Here is a 22,859-nt window from a genome sequence, read left to right as displayed (position 1 = left end):
CTTGCAGAGTACTTGGTTCAAATCCAAAGTGCTGTAGCTGCCTTAACTTCACAAAGAAAGGCTTCATAATGATTTCAGATGATTGTACAACAGGCAATGTCTTTGCAACATAATATTATATGCTTTGCCTGTCAACCCCAATTGCTAGCTGCTCAGTTTGCCTACCCTTCACTCCAGGATTTACAGAAGGGCATCATTTGGTGCTGACGTCTCAAGCAGTAAGTGTCATTTACTAAGTTACTGAATATCTTTTGGCATTACTTCAGTACTTTTTTATATAAACTCATTATGCTGTGTTTGGTGCATTAGCTTCCTAGCTATGTGAGTAAATTTCTTTTCTTCCACAAGCATATCTGTGCCAAGATTGACTGCCTAAAGTTAAACCCTGGAGATGTGGGCAATCAGCATCCCCTTAACTATTACTATCTGCTTGGGAGTCACAATTGAGACAAGACTGCCCTCTTGTACCAGCTACCTGCTCTTCAGTGGCTGTGCCCCTCAAAACTTACACCCGAGCTAGTCATATAAAGAATTCCAGGTGTAATGTAGCCTTTTCTTTATTTTCTTCACCAAGTACAACAAAGCCAATATCGCTCATATTAATTTGTCGCTCTTCTTTCCAAGTCCCAACCGCCATAATGTCATTAATTACTGTCTCATTAAAAAAAACTCACACAAAGACGTTTGCACTTAAGTTTCGAAACCTCATCATCATGCCTCTTCGTTGGCATTAAAAACACTAACAATATCATAAAATTAATGTTAACCTTAGCCAGATGTGAAAAAAAAAGTATTTCTAGCTCTAAACATATTTGCAGTAAGGTTCCATGGCACTCAGTTCACATAAAAACAGTAACTATATTGCAAAACTAATTATCTGAACCTTGGCCAGACATTAAAGAATCTGAATCTGCAACTTTAAACTTAATCCTGCATTCAAAAATAGTGGATCAACATTTGTAACTACATGTGGTGACATTCACAGCAACTAAGAACCTTACAGTAAAATGACCTTTGCAGCTCCTCATCATTACATACCTGGAGCAATACTAATCAATTGCTTTCACTCTTCCCAAGAATACATACACACTCAAACACTATTTAGGACAAGAAATCTGGACAAAGCAATGCATGCAAGTGGGATAAAGGCCTAAAAAGAGGGGTGATTTTTAAATATTGCTCTTACAAACTTAAAAAGTTGATAGAATAACTTGTTTTGCCTTAGCATGAATAATCAGAACGGTATGAAGCCTGAAACTGAAATGTCTGTAATTGTTTTGTAACTTTAGTCTTAAAATGATTTGCCACTAATTTGCTGGAAAACCACAATATTATGATAACTGCACCGCATATATGAAGCAAAAATATGGACTCCGTCGCATATCACCTACTCAGAGGCGATCTCTGCCTAACATATAAAGCTATGTCAAACCCAGAGCTGTTGGACATGCTCCACTTAAAGAAATCCCAATCCCTCTGAGCTACAAGCTCTAGGGACCTAAACCTTGTCACCACAATAAACAGAACATGCTGGAGGGATAGATTCCTGTCCCAGAGACTTCCCATACTCTGGAACAGACTACCAATCTATGTCAAACAGAGCTTCTCATTAGCACTCTTCAAGAAAAATCTTGATGATTGGATGGGAAATAGGAAATTCACCCCAAGGATGACTTCTGTGGCTCTGCTCGACAGGGGCACAGGAAAATAATTTTCTTGGGTGGCGAAAGCCAGGATACATTTTTGGCTAGGCTTATATAGGCCCTAGGGCCAATAGCCTAGTACCTACCTATGAGCCTATGAACCTATAAGTACTGTTGAGAGCTATGTATTAGCTGTCATTCATGCAAGCATGCATACACTCACACACACAGGCAAACATAAACAAACATGCACAAACACTCTTACACATACTTAACATTCTTTGCCAAATTGTTATTTTACATTTACACTCCTTAAACAGCAAAACCACTGTTTATGGAGTATAAAATAACTGCATCAACATCTCACGCATGCAGGCATACAGTCACAACCCCCCATCACCACCACCACACATGCACATACTTCTATTTTTTACAGTTTTATATTCTGTTTCCTACGAGTGGATCTAGTGTATTGCCTAAAAAAAAAAAAACCCTGCTGGCATAGCTCTTGAGAGTACAGATTTTCACAGGATCACCAGATTTCTGCCTCATACCTTTGGTCTTGCCTATTAAAATGTATTGTTTGCTGGCAAATGATGTACAGGCTTAAACTTGGGCACATTTCCTATTTATGGATATGAAGGATCTGATAATGGCAAAATCAAGCAAGCAGACAACCATAAACACACATGCACACTCACATGCATACTTAACATTCCTTGGTAAATTCTTATTTTACATTTACACTCCCTAAACAGCAAAACTGTGAAACATAGCTGTTTGATCATCTTACTCATACGGTCATAAAGGAGTACAGTCACACAAACCTCCATCACACACATGCGCTATTTCTTGCAATGTTACATTTCGTGCTTTCTTATTTTACACTCGATAGACATCAAACGTTTTGCTTAGCCAGTGTAAAATAATGGATCCATTAGTTTTCTATGAGTAAATAAACAGCTGCAGATTTAGCTCAGTATTATGCGATGCTTGCTGTAACAGCTAACTGCAAGCAATCACATTAAAGATTTGTAAAAACAAGGGCAACACATTAAGAACTTCTGACCGAAAGAGAATGGTGATGCACGTACCTGCAAAAAAGCAAAAATCATCACTCCAGAAATAAACTTTGTATATGTTAGCGAGCTAGCCTACTCCCTCAACAAAACAGATTCGGCCAGCAATTAGATTTAATAGAATAGTTCCCACAGTAAATCACAATCGCATTTTAACTGGCAACAGAACAAAAGCATCATGCATAGTTAATGGTTGGGGCATTCTTTGGCAGAAAGGACTGGGGAAGGCAGTTTATGGGCAGTCCTTGGGCAGCAGCTGAGGAAAAGGTGAAAAACAACACTGGGCATTATTACCAAATGGTTCTAGCGCCCATGTGCTATCTACGGCTCTGCAAGACTTTTTTTTGCTGAAAGATGGCTCACAAGACTAGAGCAGAAAGAACAGGTGATGAAAAACACAGTGAAAATCGTGATTTACCCTAGCAGAAGAGATATACTACTATGTTAGTTGCAGTAGATAGGGGAAAATAACACTTTGGAAATGAGAAAACAAGTGCAGGAGTACGTAGTGGTCCTTTAACCAGATTTTCTTTTTACATTGCAGTGCCTACACTTCTTAAAACCGAACAAAGAGAAAGGAGAAGAAGGGAGAAAGAAAAATGAAAAGAAAAACAGGAGCCACTGTTTACATTTACATCCCCATTACACATAAAATAACTGAAAAAACTTTACTTTATAACATGGAAAGAAAACCACGCACTATCAAAATAGTACTATTATGAAAAAAAATCTTTACTTACAGTTAACTTTCACCCTCCTCTTTCCCTCTCCTGAGTATTCTTTTTGAACATTAATGACATGAAGTAGGGGATATGCTTTATATACTTTAAAGTCCACTACAACTTTAACAAAGTCCAAAAAAAGTCCAATATTTCCATATTTTTTTGTTCTATCATGTTTCACAAATATAATTATTGTTTTATAATCCCCAATATCACAATAGTAAAACACATAAAAGCAAATAATCCAACCAAAAATGTCACAGGATACCTTCTTCTTGAAAAGAACCAGACACCAGGCAGGGTAAGGTTATAAGCGCTTTCGTTCCCTTTATTCACACTCAGTACAAACGGGACTTTATCAGATACAAAACCTTACACACTTCCCCCCTTTTTTATATAAAATTCAATTGATTAATTACAATCAATTAACTTAAATTAATTAATTAGTTAAGTGTGCGCTCAAGTTAAAAACACATTAATATGTTCTTTAAAAATATATAGCTGTGTATAATACATGAATAATTCTCCTATAAAAACACATATATAAAAAACATTTCATCTGTTAAGAAAATATATTTATAAATAACAATACATATATTTGATACTAACTTAACTGCTTCTGTGTTCAATCACTTAAACCATTTTTATCTAATCTCATCTGCCTTTAAATGAAGCAAGCTCCTTAGAGAAATCCTGTCATTGATACCAGGAAAAACTGGTGTCTGGTTCTTTTCAAAGAGAAGGTATCCTGTGACATTTTTGGTTGGATTATTTGTTTTATAATCCCACATTTGTCAGTTTCCAAGTTACTGATTTTATTCTCCAAACATTCATGGCATGAAGTAGAGCATATGCTATAGTGTCCCCTACAAGTTTAACAAAGTCCAAGAAAGTCCAATATTTCCAAAGTCTCTTGTTCTATTCCTGTTCATCTCCATCTCTCAAACCCTGTCTCTGCTTCATTTCCAACATACTCTTGATTCTTCTAGTCAACTATTGTGATTTTTTTCCAGCTCTCAACCATTTTCCATTGAAACACTGAAAAATGTTTTACTGGCACAGCCTCTCTGTGTTCTTTATTACCAGAAGAACAAGAAGCAGAATCTCCTTCTGTTTCACAATCCACCTTTTGTTGGACTAGCTTTCATATTTCTTCCTTAGCATTGTACTTCATCATAAATGATTTTGTTCCACCAGGGAAAAATATTTTGAAGATAACTGGGTACAGCAGTTTGAATCTCACTCCTGCTAATTGACATTCCCTAAACAATGGAATAAATTTACTTCTCTTCTTCCTGGTGTACAATGAGTAGGCATTCTCAGCAAACACTCTACTGTCTCCCACTTTTAGCACTTTGTCCTTCTGCCATAGTTTTGTTAGAATCAATTCCTGTTGCTGGTAAGATTACATCTTTACTATTAAAGGTCTAGGTTGTTTTCTCATAGCCAGGTTTGGAACATACACACAATGTGCCCTTTCAATTAATAATTCTTATTGTGGAATACTAGTCCAGTTGATTATTTGTGCTTTCATAAAATTAATACAGTTTGTTCCTTTCAGCTTCTCTGGTACAGCAGAAAATCTCAGGATTTTCCTACATGCTCTGTCTAATTATGTTACTTTTTGAAACATCATCTCTTCTTGTGCAGTCTCATATTCAGCCAGCCTTTTCTTCATTTCAACCTCTGAATTTTACAGTTTTATCACCTTATTTGAATATTTGTTTAAAGCCTCTTTCATTTTTTTCCAGCCTTTTATTGTTTGAGTTGATACATTCCATCAGTGTTTCATTTATTTTAGTCAGGTCTGTGTGCAGTTACCTTATACTTTCCTATAGGTTACTGGAAGTCATGTCTGGAGCTTACACTGCTTTTTGCTGAACAGCTGCAGTATTTTTCCCAGTCAGTGTTTTTTCATCACCTTTTGTAGCTGATTTTCCTTTAGGTCCTCTGTATTTTATTTTTCCTGGCATCCAGGCAGTGCACTTATTAGCCAGTTACTGAAATTTACCCAGAAAGCCAGGTCCACTGGCTTTCTTTGCTAAGTATCTGTTTTCACATTGGGAGAAGTAGAATTAAGCCATCACTCAATATGCAGCCATCTTGGAAGTCCTGTCTAGAGACTTCTTTGAGGGAGAAGAATACATGGCAGCCTGGGCAAAGGCAGAAGAAGAAAAAGAAGAAGAAGAAATGTGAAACTGTGCTCCTTAACACCAAGTTTGCCCTGTGATCAGCCAGAACCCTGGCTCCAAAGGCAATACAGGCCTGGCGATCCTTGTCAAGGTGTGTGACACCAAGAAAATAAACACAATGATCCTGAGAATCTTGGGGAGCAATTTGTGCCCACACCCCAAACACTTTTTAAAGTCCAAAGCACTGTCTTTATTGTACACCAAGTAGCAGTAAACATGGGAAAACTTCCTCACAAAAACATGTGTATATCCAAAGATGTGTGTGTGTGTGTGTGTGTGTGTGTGTGTGTGTGTGTGTGTGTGTATATATATATATATATATATATATATATATATATATATATATATATATATATACATACATCAAAGTGCTACTCTACTACTTTTTTAAAAATAAAGAGTATCCCAAAGACACAAAAACGTCTAAGTAATGTATGATAGCAACACCGGTGTAACACGGCTCGGACAGAAACCAAAAACTATTTATTAACTACTAAAATAGAAACAAAAATAAATGAATGGTTTGACATATTCACCACATGTGCAATATATTAAAAATATTATAAGGAGTCACTGGAATTTGATAACAGTGGACGATGAAATAGAAACTATATTAGGCAAACATCCATGTTTTGTTTATAAAACTGGAAGGAATATAAAGAGACAATTGGAATTAATGACAAAGAAAAACATCAGGATGAAGAAATTATATACTACTAGAAAGTGCGGGTCATGTAAACAATGCCATGCTATAAACGAAGCAGAAGGATGTAAGTTAGATGATGTTAACAGGACATATATAAAATATAGAGCAGGGAATTGCAACACCAAGAATATTGTCTATTTGGCTAAATGTATGACCTGCTCCACTTTTTATATAGGGAAAACTGAGAGACAGTTAAAGTGATGTATTTATGACCATTTGTATAGCATTAAGGTTAAGGATAAAAATAATGCATTGTATCGACATATATATAAAAGCGGAGCTACACATTCTTTTAAATTTGCCATCATAGACCATGTAGATAATTCACCATGTGGTGGCAATTGGAAAGCTCTTCTGGGTATGAAAGAAAGCAAATGGCAGATTTTAACTTATGCCATGAGAAAACCAGGCATCAATGACCATATTAGCATTAAGCCATTTTTGATTTTGGCATAATGGCATATAGTCAAAATGTATTCACATTATGTACTATCCATACACTATATAAGTAGTATTAACTATATAAAACAGTACTTATTGGATCTGTTCTTCAACATGTGGGTTTGATATACATGTATTTTAAAATTTTAATAAAGCACGCACAAACACCAAAACATAAATGCTATTCACATCCGCGTTTTCGTCTGTGTAACATCCAGACTTCTTCAGATGACCAGTGAAAATAATGACATTCTTATATACTTCAACCAATTAACTCGTTAATTAAAATTAATAGAGAACAATTTATTTAAAGGACTAAAACAAGCTGACTAGTACACGCATATACAACTCTAACAAAAACTGCTTAACTCATTCATTAGATGGGACATAATAAAATATTACAAGAAAGAGAATTTTGTAATTCTATTTCTGATAAATAGATAAAATTATGCTAAAAACAAGGAATAAATTATTACTAAAAAGTGTTTAAAAATACATATATAACTAAAAAAATCAAACACTTTTATATGTATTTTTAAAAAATTCATAAATATCCAATTTATATTAAAAAGGATATAAATTCTACTACCTTATTATAATGGGTGAAATAAATAAATAAATATACATATCAGTATATCCCAAAGCTGCCCTCTACTGGTTATTAAAATAATTACAACTACGTTCATAGGTTCACAATTTAGCTGCCCTCAATTTCAGTATAGGTGTTATACTAATATATTCGTTCAGCCCTGGTGGGTTGTATGCCTCCAGGGTCATCTGCCACCAAAGTTCCCTGTATTCAATTTTCTCTTCCCAGGGACCCCCCTAATATCTTTCTGAGTTTGTTCTATAACCATGAATCTATATCTAGCACCTATGCATTCCATAGTGTGTTTAAATAAAGCATTTGTATCTTTACATATCCTAATATCATTAAGGTGCTCATAGATCCTTCTTTTTAATTTTCTTTCTGTTTTCCCTATATAAAAAGATTTGCAGGCAGTGCAGGTGGCCATGTACACTAGACCTTTGGATTCACCATTATAATAGCTATTACTAATAATCCATTTATCTCTACATTCTATTCACCATGTCTCTTAAATTTAAATCTATACTTTACCCTGGGATATTAACCCCATAGATGGGGGATATGAGTATGAGAAAGAATTTCCACCACTAAGGAGATCTGAAAGGCTCATGAACAAAAAAGGGAACACACAGACAAATTTTCATTGGAGGGGGGGAGAAGAGGGAGGGGGAGATACTAGAAGTTCCCAGCCTCTCTGAAAATCACTCTCAAGAAATTACTAACACAGGTAATAGGTGGCTATTTGAGAATTTTACCATATATAATTTTAGTCATTTAGATTTAGAAAAAGAACATTTTAGATTATTATACAAAGGGTTAAAATTCATCCCTTATATTACGGGTGATATAGCTAAGTCCTTATTGGATATAAAAATATTTTTAAGGAAAGTTAACTTAAAAATAATGTTTCCTAATACTAAAACAGAATTTAATCATGAATTAAAATGCAAAACTATTTTCAATCCACCTCTACACCCCCAATTAAGAAATCTAGAAAAAATAATGGAAAGAGAAATTAGGAAGGAAGAAGAATGTATTAAGTACCATGCCAACTTAGACAAAAAAGAAAAGCAGCTGTTATATGATATGAAAAATGATCCTAACTTAAGAATTATGAAACCTGATAAGGGAGGAGGTATTGTAATTATGGATAAGATAGAATATGATAGCAGAATGTACGCTATCCTTTGGGATATTTCTAAATATAACCAGGTCTCTAAAAATGAAATTAACATTGCTTACTATAAAATAGATTTAAATTTAAGAGACATGGTGAATGAGGGGCTCATTGATTACAACACTTTTCTATTTTTTCAAGTAGAAAAAACAAAAGTACCCTCTATTTTTGGAATCCCAAAAACACATAAAAATGAGATGGACCCCCCACTAAGACCCATAGTATCAGCAGAAGGATCTAAAACTCATCCACTAGCTAAATATGTGGATGTAAGGATTAAAAAACTATGGGTAGAAAGGGAACATATATTAAAAGATTCCTGGGACCTTTTAAAAGTCATCGCAGGAGTAGGGCATTATAAGGATCTACTTTTTATAACTATAGATGTTATAGATTTGTTTTCCTCCATTCCCTATACACAGGGGACTAATATGTTTGAAGAAATAGTGTACGAAAGTGAAATTCTATCTGATAATGAAAAACTAGTAAATGTTTGGCTGATGGAGTTGGTATTAAAAAATATTTTTTTATATTTCAATAGAGAATTTTTTAAACAAATTCAGGGGGTGGCCATGGGAGCGGCTTGCGCCCCAACCTATGCCAACCTAGTACTAGCCAAATGGGAGGAAAAATTTGTATTAAAATATCCCTTTAATACTAACTGGATCCTGTATCGCAGGTTTCTGGACGATATAGTTCTATTTTGGACAGGAGGTCATGAGAAATTGAATGAATTTATGGTTTATTTAAATGAAACCACTGATTTCCTGAAATTTACCTATAGAATATCTGATAACATTCTACAATATTTGGATGTGGAAATTTATAAAAAGGAGAAGTTTTAGAGTCTAAAATATATAGAAAACTTACCTATTGCAATACATTCTTACATTATGACAGTGCACATCCAATGCACTGTAAGAAAAATATTATAAAGGGACAATTTGTGAGAGGTAGTCGCATGACTAGTGCTGAGGTAGACTTTATTAAAGAATACGAACTACTGAAAAAAATGTTTTTGTACAGGGGGTACCCAGTTAATCTTGTTCAGAAGACAAGACAAAAAGTAGAGAGAGGTAGAGGGGATAGATATACCCCGATAGTAAGGTTAACAAATTCCAAGACGGAGCAAAGGAATGCAGAAGCAATGAATAAAGAGAATTATCAATTAGCTTTAACTTTGGAATATAATGCTCTTAATAATAATATAAGAAAAATGTTTCTAAAGGAATGGGATAGGTGTATCAATATTACAGATATTGATAAATTGGAGGGAATTCCATCTAATATAATTTATAAAAATTCTCAAAGTATTAGGAATATTCTAGAAAATAAGAACACAAGATCTAACTATAGTACAAATAAGGTAGGTACATATAAATGTGGCCACTGTTCACAATGCCCCTACATTATGAATCTAGATACATTTTATTTAGAATGTAGAGATAAATGGATTATTAGTAATAGCTATTATAACTGTGAATCCAAAGGTCTAGTGTACATGGCCACCTGCACTGCCTGCAAATCTTTTTATATAGGGAAAACAGAAAGAAAATTAAAAAGAAGGATCTATGAGCACCTTAATGATATTAGGATATGTAAAGATACAAATGCTTTATTTAAACACACTAAGGAATGTATAGGTGCTAGATATAGATTCATGGTTATAGAACAAACTCAGAAAGATATTAGGGGGGTCCCTGGGAAGAGAAAATTGAATACAGGGAACTTTGGTGGCAGATGACCCTGGAGGCATACAACCCACCAGGGCTGAACGAATATATTAGTATAACACCTATACTGAAACTGAGGGCAGCTAAATTGTGAACCTATAAATGTAGTTGTAATTATTTTAATAACCAGTAGAGGGCAGCTTTGGGATATACTGATATGTATATTTATTTATTTATTTCAACCATTATAATAAGGTAGTAGAATTTATATCCTTTTTAATATAAATTGGATTTTTATGAATTTTTTAAAAATACATATAAAAGTGTTTGATTTTTTTAGTTATATATGTATTTTTAAACACTTTTTAGTAATAATTTATTCCTTGTTTTTAGCATAATTGTATCTATTTATTAGAAATAGAATTACAAAATTCTCTTTCTTGTAATATTTTATTATGTCCCATCTAATGAATGAGTTAAGCAGTTTTTGTTAGAGTTGTATATGCGTGTACTAGTCAGCTTGTTTTAGTCCTTTAAATAAATTGTTCTCTATTAATTTTAATTAACAAGTTAATTGGTTGAAGTATATAAGAATGTCATTATTTTCACTGGTCATCTGAAGAGGTCTGGATGTTACACAGACGAAAACGCGGATGTGAATAGCGTTTATGTTTTGGTGTTTGTGCATGCTTTATCAAATAAACTTTTGGAACGGTGCTGCTTTTCGCTCTCTGTGGATTTACTTTTTTGGTTTTTTGGTCGTGTTTGTTATCCACCTGTTTTCTTGTTTCTTAATATTTTAATATTTTATTCATTTTAAGACATTTACTTATTAGATATATGTATTATTTATTTAATTATTTAACAGCAGGAGCATTAATAGTAGAATCTCAAAGTATTTTGCATTCTTATAGTACCTTGCATTTTTATAGTATTTCGTAGTTAACATGTATGCATGCATTTATTATTCATTATTATTTGTTGTATTTTTAATTCATGGTGTTTACCAGATCGAATGAATAAGTTCATTATCATGTTGGCAGACGTTTGTGGTTTTTAGTAAGGTTTTTAATAAGGTTATGAAGGAACGGCTTAAAGCCAAGCACTGTCTTTTTAAATCACAATTGGCATAAATATTTTTTGGCGCCAAAAAGTTTATTTATCTGACTTTTCAACCAGTTTTAAACTGTTCTGATGAAGTCTGTATATTCAGATGAAAGCGCGTAACAGTTCATTTATTTTTGTTTCTATTTTAGTAGTTAATAAATAGTTTTCGGTTCCTGTCCGAGCCGTGTTACACCAGTGTTGCTATCATACATTACTTAGACGTTTTTGTGTCTTTGGGACATTCTTACCAAGTTGCCTTTGTGTTTTTGTCGTAGTCAACAATAAAGAGTACAAAATAACAAAAGGCTACAAGAGAAAATCATCTGGACTTTAATCTGAAAATGGCGGGAAGCAAGGCTAACAAGCAAACACAAAAATACACTTGCTTAGGTTGCAAACTAAATACAACTGCTGAGAAAACTCTCTCTAAATTAGAAACAACTATCAAAATCTGAAAATTAGTAGGAGAGGAGAAAAATAGACAATGACAAATTCAAAAGCACATAGCTGCTGAAGCTTTGTATGGAATGCTTCTGACCCTGGAAGCAACAAACAAGATCTGAGGAGGTTTAGGTGAGCTGGGCATTATGGGACAGGAGGTGGTATTTTGGAGATGAAACTTCTGAGATGCCAGCCTCCGATCAGATAACCCGCAGGTTGAGACAGATGGAAAATACACTGAATCTTTTAATGACTTCTGACATCTGGAAATACTCTGCACATCTAATCAAGTCATCTAATAAGTAAAAAAAAGTTATGTACTCACTATAATGTTCCATCTGTGTTGTCCATTTTCATTCTTCCTCAGTTGAAGGGTTCAGATCCAAACCATCAGATATGACTCGGCTGTTGCAAAAGCTTGTGGTAACCTATAACTCTAAATCAACCCTAATTACCTCAGATCCTGTTTGCTAGCTAAAGTACATGGAAACAACTATTATACAAAAAAGGCAAAAAAAGAGAAATAACAAAAGTTAGGCAAGGCTATGTCCGGAGCTTTGTTATGCATGGATTACGCCAGTTCTTTCATATCCACTTACTCTTCTAAAATGGCCAAAAGGAGGGGGATTGTGAGTGGGGAGTGGAGGAAAAATGAAAATGGACAACACAGATGGAATGTTATGGTGAGTACATAACTTCTTTTCTGATGTTATCAATTTTCATTCTGTCCTCAAATGATGGTACAGAGTTCCCAGCTACCTAAATCCAAGGGTGGACTCAATGCAGAATATTCATAAGCACCATTGAGCCAAATGATGCTTTACCTCTAGATACCAAATCCACTTTGTAATGAGAGATGAAAGCATGAGGCAAAGTCCAAGTTACTGCTGCAAATATTTCATCCATGGAAGCCCTCGAATGAAAAACTGGGGAAGCTGCTACAGACCTGGTTGAATGAGCACAAACTTGTTTTGGTAAAGGGATATCCAATTTGTTGTAAGCAAAGGAAATAAAGCCAGTAAGCCATCTAGTGAGGGTAATTTGGATACTGGTTTACCAGTTTTAATGTTCAGCAAAAGAAACAACTAACTGCTTTGTAGTGCTGATGTCCTTTGTTCCATGTAAACAGAAACACAACTGCCTATGAACATCCAATAAATGTAACAAATATTAGCTCTTGTTTGAAAAATTTGGAAAAAAAATAGTAAATCGATGGAGTGGTTAATGTTAGATTCTGAGACTATTTTGGGCAAAAGGGATGCATTAGTTTGTAATGTAACTCTATCTTTATGAAAAATTAGATATGAAGGTTTCACAGATAAGGCTTGAATTTCAGAAACATGTCTGGCTGATGTAATGGCCACCAAAAATAAAGTTTTCCAGGAAAAAAAATTGAGATCACAGTCATGAGCTGGTTTGAATGGTGGGTGAACCAGAGCTTGCAGTACCAGAGTTAGATCCCATGGAGGAGAAGGATCTTTAAATAGGGGTCTTAACAGAAGTGTGCCTCTTAAAAAGGTTTTACAAAGTTTATGAGAAGCGAGTGAGGAACCATCAAATCCAATATGGAAATTAGAAATTGTTGCCAACTGAACTTTAATTGTTGAAGAACTAGCTCCTTGATTGAAAAGAAGCATTAAGAAATCAAGAATATTATGCAGTGGTGCCAAAAAAGGTTCCACATCATTTTGCAGTGCCCACTGTCTAACTCTTTTCCATTTACTAGCATAAAGTTTCCTTGTAGATGGTTTAAGAGAGGATAACAAAATCTGGCGGACAGGAGGCGAGAACATAGGTTGTGTGACTGTTACTGGAAATGAAGAAACCAAGATGTCAGCTTGAGATTGAGGAGATCTGGATGCATCATACCTGTTGGGTGAGACAGCAGATCTGGAGCTGGGTCCAGAATTCAAAGCTGATAAATTAAATGAGACCATAGGAAGAGAAACCAAATCTGTTGAGGCCAGTAGGGCACAATGAGGATGACCCTGCTCTTTAACCTGGCAGCTCTCTGTTGGAATTTTGGAAAAGAATTTGGGGATAAGCATAAAGTAGACTGGGGGTCCAATCGTGGAGCAGAGCATCCTTCAGTGACTCCCCCTGTGGGGGATTAGGGCAAAGTAGCTGCTGCACTTGTTGTTTGGGGAGATGCAAAGAGATCACAGCAAGGCTGGCCCCATTGTAGGAAAATCAGTTCCACCACATTCTTGTTGAGGGACCACTCATGAGGTAATAGTATATACCTGCTCAGTCTGCCCATGTTGGATTTCCCCAGAATATGCATTGATACATGAAAGTGGTTGGAACAGATTGCCCATTGCCAAAACCTGAGTGCCTCTTGGCACAAAGGGTAAGATATAGTTCCTCCTTGTTTGCTTATGTACCAAACCACTTACATGTTGTCTGTTTGAATCACAATTGTTCATGAAAGGACAGCATTCTGAAAGGCCTGAAATGCTAGAACAACTGCTCTCAACTCAAGGACACTGATATGCAAAAGTGCCTCCTCTGGGGGATCATTAGCTTGGACTGTCTTTCCCAGGTAATGCCCCCCCACCCTAGCTGAGAAGCATCTGTGTTCACAATGGCCTTGGCTGAGGGGAAACAAACAAATAGCCTTGTAAAACCTCTTCTGACTGAATCCACCAGCTTAGATTCCTCTTGCATATCAGGGAAGGTGAAGTATTGACCATTGGGAGGCCAGCATCCATTGCAGAATTCTCATGTGAAATCTGTCTAAAGGTAGTAATGTTATTGCTGCAGCTATTGACCCCAATGCCTGAAGCTGCTACTACTGCTATGCATTTCTTAAACGCCCTGGGGGCTGTGGTGAGACTAAAGGGCAGAACTCTGAACTGGTAGTGACTGTTTCCTAGCCAGAAGGGTAAGAACCTTCTCGATTGTCTGTTCATCTTTATATGATAGTACTCATCCTGAAGATCTACTGAGCACATCCAATTGTCCTTTTCCAAAAATGGAAGAATGGACTGAACTGTGACCATCCAGAACCTTGTCTTTTGAACAGATCTATTTATGATAATGAGATCCAGAACTGGTCTCCAGTCTCCTGTTTTCTTTGGCACTAAAAAGAACCTTGAGTAGGTCGTGGATTCTATCTGGACTAGTGGGACCTGTTGGATGACTTTTTCTAGCAACATTTGAATTTGAATTGCTGCTTGTTCCCCCTGATTGAGTGGAACATCAGTGAATTTTCTTGAACTGGGAGGATAAAGGGAAAATGGTATTATATAACCTCTAAAAATTAGTCTTTGCATCCAAGTATCTTTTGTTATTTCTAGCCAGGCTCTCTGGTGCAGGGACAAATGACGTCCGATTGCCTCTAGAGGGGGACAATCAGGCCTCCTTTCAGGAGTGCTGAAAAGGTTTACCAAAGAACAAATCTGTGGCCCTTGTTCTGCAGACCACCTCTGCAAGAGGGCCACTTCTACTGTTAGAATTCCCCCCTCTGCCTCTGGGGGAGCCTCCATCACATGGGTCCTGGAAAGATCCTTGGGATTTTTTTAACCACATTTTACACCCACTTTGATGATTCCTTGAAAAGGATCTTTGAGGGGTGGAAAAACATACTCCCATGGCAGAAAGTGTCTTCCCATCCTTCTCACACCTGGAGAAAGTATTTTTAACCTTGGATTCCGTCAAAAGGAGCATTGCTCAATGAAGACTTAAACGGCTCCACAAAATCACATAATCACATCCAGGCTTGTCTCCTGATGAACCCACTGCTGTAAAGGTTCCTTCTGTTACATTAGAAATCAGCCTCATAGAGGAGTTAGAGACTGATTGTAGGGTAGCCAACTGAGAGGTGGCAAATGCTTTCACCTCTTCAGAAACGTATCCTGAGAGGGTATCTGATAGTTCCTTAATCAGGTCCCTCTGTAGTCTTGTAAAATGTACCAAATAATTCAGTGACCTTAATGCAAAGGTTGATGAAGCATGGACACACTTCTCCAACCTGTCCATCTCACAAGACTCCTTGTTGGGGGATGAACAGAGAAACTTTTGTATGCAAGTACCGCCTTCATGGCTGCCACCATGACCATGACATCAACAGGGACACCTTTGGACCAAAACTGCTTATCCTCTGGAGCTGTCATTATCTTATCTGGTTTTCTGGGGACTGGCTGAATGGTGTTTGGATCCTGCCATGCTCACTGGGTGATCAAGTTAATGAGCTCATCAATGGGTGGACTTACCTAGGAGGTAGATGGGCTGGTAGCCAAATCCTCCAGGATTCATCCAATGAAGGGTTGCTGGGCTTGCAGTCACCTTTCTGTTTTAGGATCTCTAGGATGTCTCTGAATGCTTGTTCCCTCTGATTGAGTGGAACATCAGTGAATTTTCTTGAACTGGGAGGATAAAGGGAAAATGGTATTATATAACCTCTAAAAATGAGTCTTTGCATCCAAGTATCTTTTGTTATTTCTAGCCAGGCTCTCTGGTGCAGGGACAAATGACATCCGATTGCCTCTAGAGGGGGACAATCAGGCCTCCTTTCACGAGTAATGAAAAGGTTTACCAAAGAACAAATCTGTGGCCCTTGGTTCTGCAGACCACCTCTGCAAGAGGACCACTTCTACTGTTAGAATTCCCCCCTCTGCCTCTGGGGGAGCCTCCATCACATGGGTCCTGGAAAGATCCTTGGGATTTTTTTAACCACATTTTACACCCGCTTTGATGATTCCTTGAAAAGGATCTTTGAGGGATGGAAAAACATACTCCCCTGGCAGAAAGTGTCTTCCCATCCTTCTCACACCTGGAGAAAGTATTTTTAACCTTGGATTCCGTCAAAAGGAGCATTGATCAATGAAGACTTAAACGGCTCCACAAAATCACATAATCACATCCAGACTTGTCTCCTGATGAACCCACTGCTGTAAAGGTTCCTTCTGTTACATTAGAAATCAGCCTCATAGAGGAGTTAGAGACTGATTGTAGGGTAGCCAACTGAGAGGTGGCAAATGCTTTCACCTCTTCAGAAACGTATCCTGAGAGGGTATCTGATAGTTCTTTAATCAGGTCCCTCTGTAGTCTTGTAAAATGTACCAAATAATTCAGTGACCTTAATGCAAAGGCTGATGAAGCATGGACATACTTCCCCAACCTGTCCATCGCACAAGACTCCTTGTTGGGGGGATGAACAGAGAAACTTTTGTATGCAAGTACCGCCTTCATGGCTGCCACCATGACCATGACATCAACAGGGACACCTTTGGTCCAAAACTGCTTATCCTCTGGAGCTGTCATTATCTTATCTGGTTTTCTGGGGACTGGCTGAATGGTGTTTGGATCCTGCCATGCTCACTGGGTGATCAAGTTAATGAGCTCATCAATGGGTGGACTTACCTAGGAGGTAGATGGGCTGGTAGCCAAATCCTCCAGGATTCATCCAATGAAGGGTTGCTGGGCTTCCAGTCACCTTTCTGTTTTAGGATCTCTAGGATGTCTCCGAATGAGACATTATCAGAAGGTGAACGAGGGGACCCTTTACCCTCAACAGAATCTGTATCTTCAGTGATAGATTTGAGGGAATCTAAATGCTTCCTCTTGCATGTTCTCTTCCTAGGGTCTTCCTCAGTGGGATACTCTAGGGAGGTGTCTGTAAAAGAGGGATACCCTGATGGGAAGCTTGGGATTTTGGTACCAGCTGTCCCTATGTAGAAGCTAGTTGAGACTCCAGACACAGGGATAGAACAGATGCAGACAGAGGATCCGATGGGGTAGGCACAATCTGAGTCGGGGGGTCAGACAAGGCACTCTCCCTGACCACAAAGGCAGACCATTCCGTGGGGGATAGGACCCTGGATCTGAGATAGGCAATGCCCGATCCACGGTCCCTCCCCACCCCAAGAATAGTCCACCTCAGGCTGAAGCTGGAGCTGAGCTAATCATTCCCGAGGCATAAAGACAGCTCCAAAACTCTTGGAGTCAAATGCAGCACCTCTGATTTGACAGGGTAAAATAGGCTCTGAGAACTCTCCAGCTCCAACTGAACTGAAGAGCTCAGAGCAAGTCTTGGAGCCGAGGGTAAATGAATTCTCAGGTCTGAACCAGACAAGCCCAGGTGAGTCAGATCCAAGGGCTCTAAAGGCTCAAAAGAAGTCAGAGGAGGAGCAGGCAAAGGTGGACTACTGCAAGTACAGAACTCCTGACCCAAAGGGGTATGAGCCAAGAAGAGCACTAACTGGCTCTCCACCGAGATAATTTTTCTCACTAGCCTGTTCACATCATCTTCTGTATGGCTTCTGGAAGAGTGAGTGGACAATCCTGATGGAGATTCAGGCCTCATTAAGAAGAGGAAAAGAACTCTAAAAGGAAATGGATTGACAGAGGGTAAATATTTTGTTCTGGGTAGAATTATGACATCTTCAGATTTATGTGTTAGATCAGAGAGGGGCTGATCCAATGTAAGTTTCATTTTTAGGCTTGTCAGATCTGAAAAGGCAGTCTGATCTGAGGATAGCTTTTTTACATGCCTTGGATCCTAGGATGAAGTCAGATCCATAGATTATGGTCTCTTCTTCTTAGGATCCGAGGGAACAGATGGATCTGTAAGAAACCTCTTCAAAGACTTCTCCAAGGTCTTAGAAGAAGCTATGGAAGTGCTCAGTGAAGTTGATGAAATTCCTTAGCTTTTTCCTTAACAGCTCCAGATAAAGCCTCACTAAAGCAGGATGGAAGTAAACCCTTCAATATTAATTTATTTTTGCATTCAACCAATGCCCTAGGGTGGGTTAAATGTGCGATAGATCAAACAGGTTTCCTGAAGATGAAGAGGATCAAGACAGTACAAGCAAAATGTATGAGAGTAAGAGAAGGGTACAGTATCTTCTTACCACATTTTTTAAACCCAGCCAGGCTTTTGTTTTTTCCCCAACATTTTGGAAGATATTCTGACAGGAAAAAACAGCACACAACAACAATCCAACAAGTACAATGACATGAACACTCACTGTAAAAACTTTAGAAAATCTAAGTTTTTTCTTTTTGTTTAGAGAAGAAAAGGAAATAGAAGAGGTATGATGAATGTACAAATGAATGGAGAAGATAATAATAACAATAGTATTAAAAGGTGTACAATAGTACAAGACAGATAAAATCAAGAAACAGAAATGATCAAGAGAAAGCAATAAAAAGGAAAATTAAATTTCACTTAGCTAATAATAAACTCGAGAGACTACCAACCACATCTTTTGCTGGAAGTGGCAAACAAGATCTGAGGTAATTGGGGTTGGTGCATTCTGGGTAAGGGTGAAGCTCAAAAGTTCTAAGTTGCTACGAACTTTTGCAATGGCCGAGCCGGATCTGATGGTTCAGATCTGCACCCATCAGTTAAGGACAGAATGAAAATTTACATCAGATATATGGATACTCTACAAGTGGCAATATCCACCACTGGGGCAAGACACCTTGTAAACACTCTTAATGATGTGGACAGCCTATAGGATAATGTACAGTTGTGCAAGTAAACTTACCATAACAATAGATGTTCTTCATACTGATCACTGCTGAAGTAGCCTAATCAATACAGGTTATATTCTGCATAGACATTAACAGTCAGCCAGCTTTGAAAGCTTCAGGGCAACTTCCACATACCCAAACTATTAGTCAGCTTGAACTCAGCTGACCGAAATTCAGGTTTAGGCTCCAAGCTCTTCAGAACTTTCATGCCAACTGAGTGAGGAAAGCTAATCCCAGACATGGCATTGCTAGGAAAAGAAAAAAAAATACATATCCACACCCTAGCAAAAAGTAAGACAAAAAATAAGGAGGACGTTGGGAGGGAATGGCTACTGCTGCAGTGATCATTTGAATGTCTACTATTGTGGTAAGTTTACTTAATACAACTACATTATATAATCATTATGATCACATAGGCACTAGCCATCATAGCCACTGGCTATGTCCCTGTACTAACCCAGACTAAGATTTTCTCATCCTGTTATTATCATCTATTTCTTCCTTTGCTATTCCACCTCTACTCAGTTTTCACTTTAAAGTCCACTACCTCTATGTTGGACTTATTCTACCCAAGATAGACATAATGAACTTCTCCCCTGTTGCTCTGAGTTACTACCCCTCAAATAATTTTCTCCCAACTCTGTTCTCTTTAAACTAGTCTTCTTACTTAAAACTTTGTTCTGGAATCTCTCTCATCCTTCTGAATACTTCCTTCCCACAGTGATTGGAAAAAAAAAATAAATAAAAAGGTGTGTCTTATTTTGTTCTACTTTCTTATATCACATATGCTTATTTACCTTGTAGCACATGCTTTGTATGACTAGTATCTTTAATTGAAGTTTAATATTTTGAAACTGAATTTTTAATGTGCTGTTTGTTTTATGTGGAGCTTTTCTCCCTGGGCCTCTACTGAAAATGGACATATATCCAGTTAGACTAGCCCGGTCAACAAATGTAAAATAAATAAATCACTGCTGCAATAGCCTAAGTTATATGGGTAGATTACCATATCTTAAAAGAACTGTGAAGTAAAAGGAGAAGGGTCCTATTGCCCAGATGAATGGTCTTAACAAAGCCTGTCTTAGACCTCGAGAAGGAATTTAGTTTATAGTGCTTTGTAAAATGATGCGCAAAGAATCAGATTGCTGCTTAGGTTTGCCAACTGATTATACTCCACAAAACATATGCTCCCAGGTACCTCTTTCTTCCCCATTACACCTCTTACATTTGCCACATACCTGAAGAAAAATTCTTTGGAGTCTGCTTGGGGTATAAAAGCACCTATGCAAACACTTCCAAGCAAAAATCCTAAATCTTCTACATTTTTTGCATATTTGGGATCCATACATTATTTCTTTGAGAATTGCTTTTCCCTCTTCCCAATCTTTTCTGACTTACTCTGATTGAGTCCAATAGTTATTATGTAATATTTTATATGCCCGACTAATTACCCCTTTTTAACAGCAGCTTCTGTTCTAGATTCAACTAAAAACTCAACCAGTGCAAGTCTTTCATTTAGGATTCCCCTGTCCCTTTTTCTTTAACTATACTCTGATATCAATCCCTGATAGGGAAGACAATCTCAAGCCTGTAGTCCAAATGTATTTTTGGCCTCTTCCCATTCTATTAGCTTTCCCCCTCTCTATTTGTTCCCAGTATCTTGGTTCCAACCCTCTCTTGCCTATTCGGTGTATCCTTAATTGCAAACATCTGTATCTCCTAAATCCATTCTCATATTGGCTTAGTTATGGGTATATTTTCTGCTACTTTATGAATATAATATTATGTATGACTGTTATTCTCCTTAAGGATCTACATACAAAATCCCACTCTTTCCTTATTTCTTGAATTCCCCCTGCTTTATCATCATCCCTTTCCACTCTGTAGTATTCTGCTTGTGTTATGTATAACAGCCTTAACTGTGTAGCTATCAAATATCCCTTTAAATCAGGTAACTCTAAACCTCATTGTTCTATTAGAAGGATCAACTTATCCCACTTGACTCTTCCCCGCCCAGATAAAATCTTTCAACTCTTTATTAATTACTATCCACAAAGAAACTGACCTGTGTATAAAACTAAAGGGACTAAAAACATTTTACTGCTTGTATCTTGATATCCATATCCATAGGTAAGAGGCAAGCTTCTCAATTTTTGTATTTTTGTTTAGTCTCTTCCCACATATCCTTAGCTACCATAGCAGTAGCCTTTTTAACTCACACCTCTAAATACTTTGTTATATCATGTACCATAAAGGTGGTATTGCTGATTCAATTAGACTTTGCTTTATGTTCATTAATTTTATATCCCCAAAAAAATGGAACTGTCTCAGCATGTTCCACAACACTGAGATTTTTTTTGGTTCTAACAAATACAAAATAATATCATCTACACATAAAGCTGACATTACTTGATTACCATACCAGTTATATCCTTGAATTTCTGAGTCCCTTATTTTCTTTTCCAATGGTTCTAAATATAATATAAATAACAAAGGGGAAAGAGGAGATCACTGCCTGGTTCCCCTGATCAGACACAACATATGCCTCTGATCCCTCATATATCCTCCTAATTAGCTTTATTATTATATCAAGAAATGAAAATGCATCCATTGTCCTACTCATAAAATCCCAGCTTACTCTGTTAAATTCTTTCTCTGCATCAAGACCCACCAACAAAAGTATTTTCTTACATTATGCTTCCCTCTGGATCATCAAATATTGTCAAATGTTTGCCTCCCGTCCATAAAACCACATTGATCCATATCTACTCATTTTGACATCTTTGCCATTCTTTTAGCCATTACAGACATAATCACTTTATAATCATAGCTTAAAATTGAAATGGGCTTATATGAAGCTGGCACTTATGTGTCTTTGCCGTCTTTAGGCATTACAGCCACCACAAAAAAACTTATAATAATTAATGTTGGTAAGTGAAACAATAATAAGCATTGACAGAGAAAAATTACAATGTGTGATTGATCACCACTGGGAATTGAACTCATGACTAAAAAGAACATTTAACTGCTAAATTCTGTTTATTAACTGTTAATGCTACAGGAGAACTAATAATCTGAGCTTCTTAGATGAAGTGCAACTATTTCAACATGAGTGGAGATATAATTATAACTAGCTTCTATGCATTTTTTGCTTGTTATATTACCACAGACAGATGTAGAAGCCATTATTTTTGCAGTAACTCAATTTCATGTGCACTGATTTGAATGAGCTGAATAAGAATGCTGGGGTAGGTGCCATACATACTTTACATGACATACTGTCCTACACTCCTAATACTATTTGTCTTCAGTAATTTTTTGCAAAACCTATTGTGAAGATTATACATATGCAAGTGTGGTTTAAGTTAACTATGATTATTGATATACTTAACATATTCAATAGAGATTATAGTTGGCTTATCAATCATTACACAGAATAGTGTTGAAACTTCAGTTTTGTAAGTGTTAGTAGGACTTGATGTTAAATTCCTAATAAAAAGTCTGTGCCAACACTTAGAAAAATTATTTGCAAACTGGATTTGAACCTTGCATTACCTCTGCTATTCCTCCAAATGTAATGCATTAACACACTCAGCCAAAGAGAATAGTA

The sequence above is a fragment of the Protopterus annectens genome, chromosome 2.part1 (genome assembly GCF_019279795.1).
Source record: "Protopterus annectens isolate FY-2018-M chromosome 2.part1, PAN1.0, whole genome shotgun sequence".
Classification (NCBI taxonomy): domain Eukaryota; kingdom Metazoa; phylum Chordata; order Ceratodontiformes; family Protopteridae; genus Protopterus; species Protopterus annectens.
Note: the sequence above shows the minus strand (reverse complement) of the source record.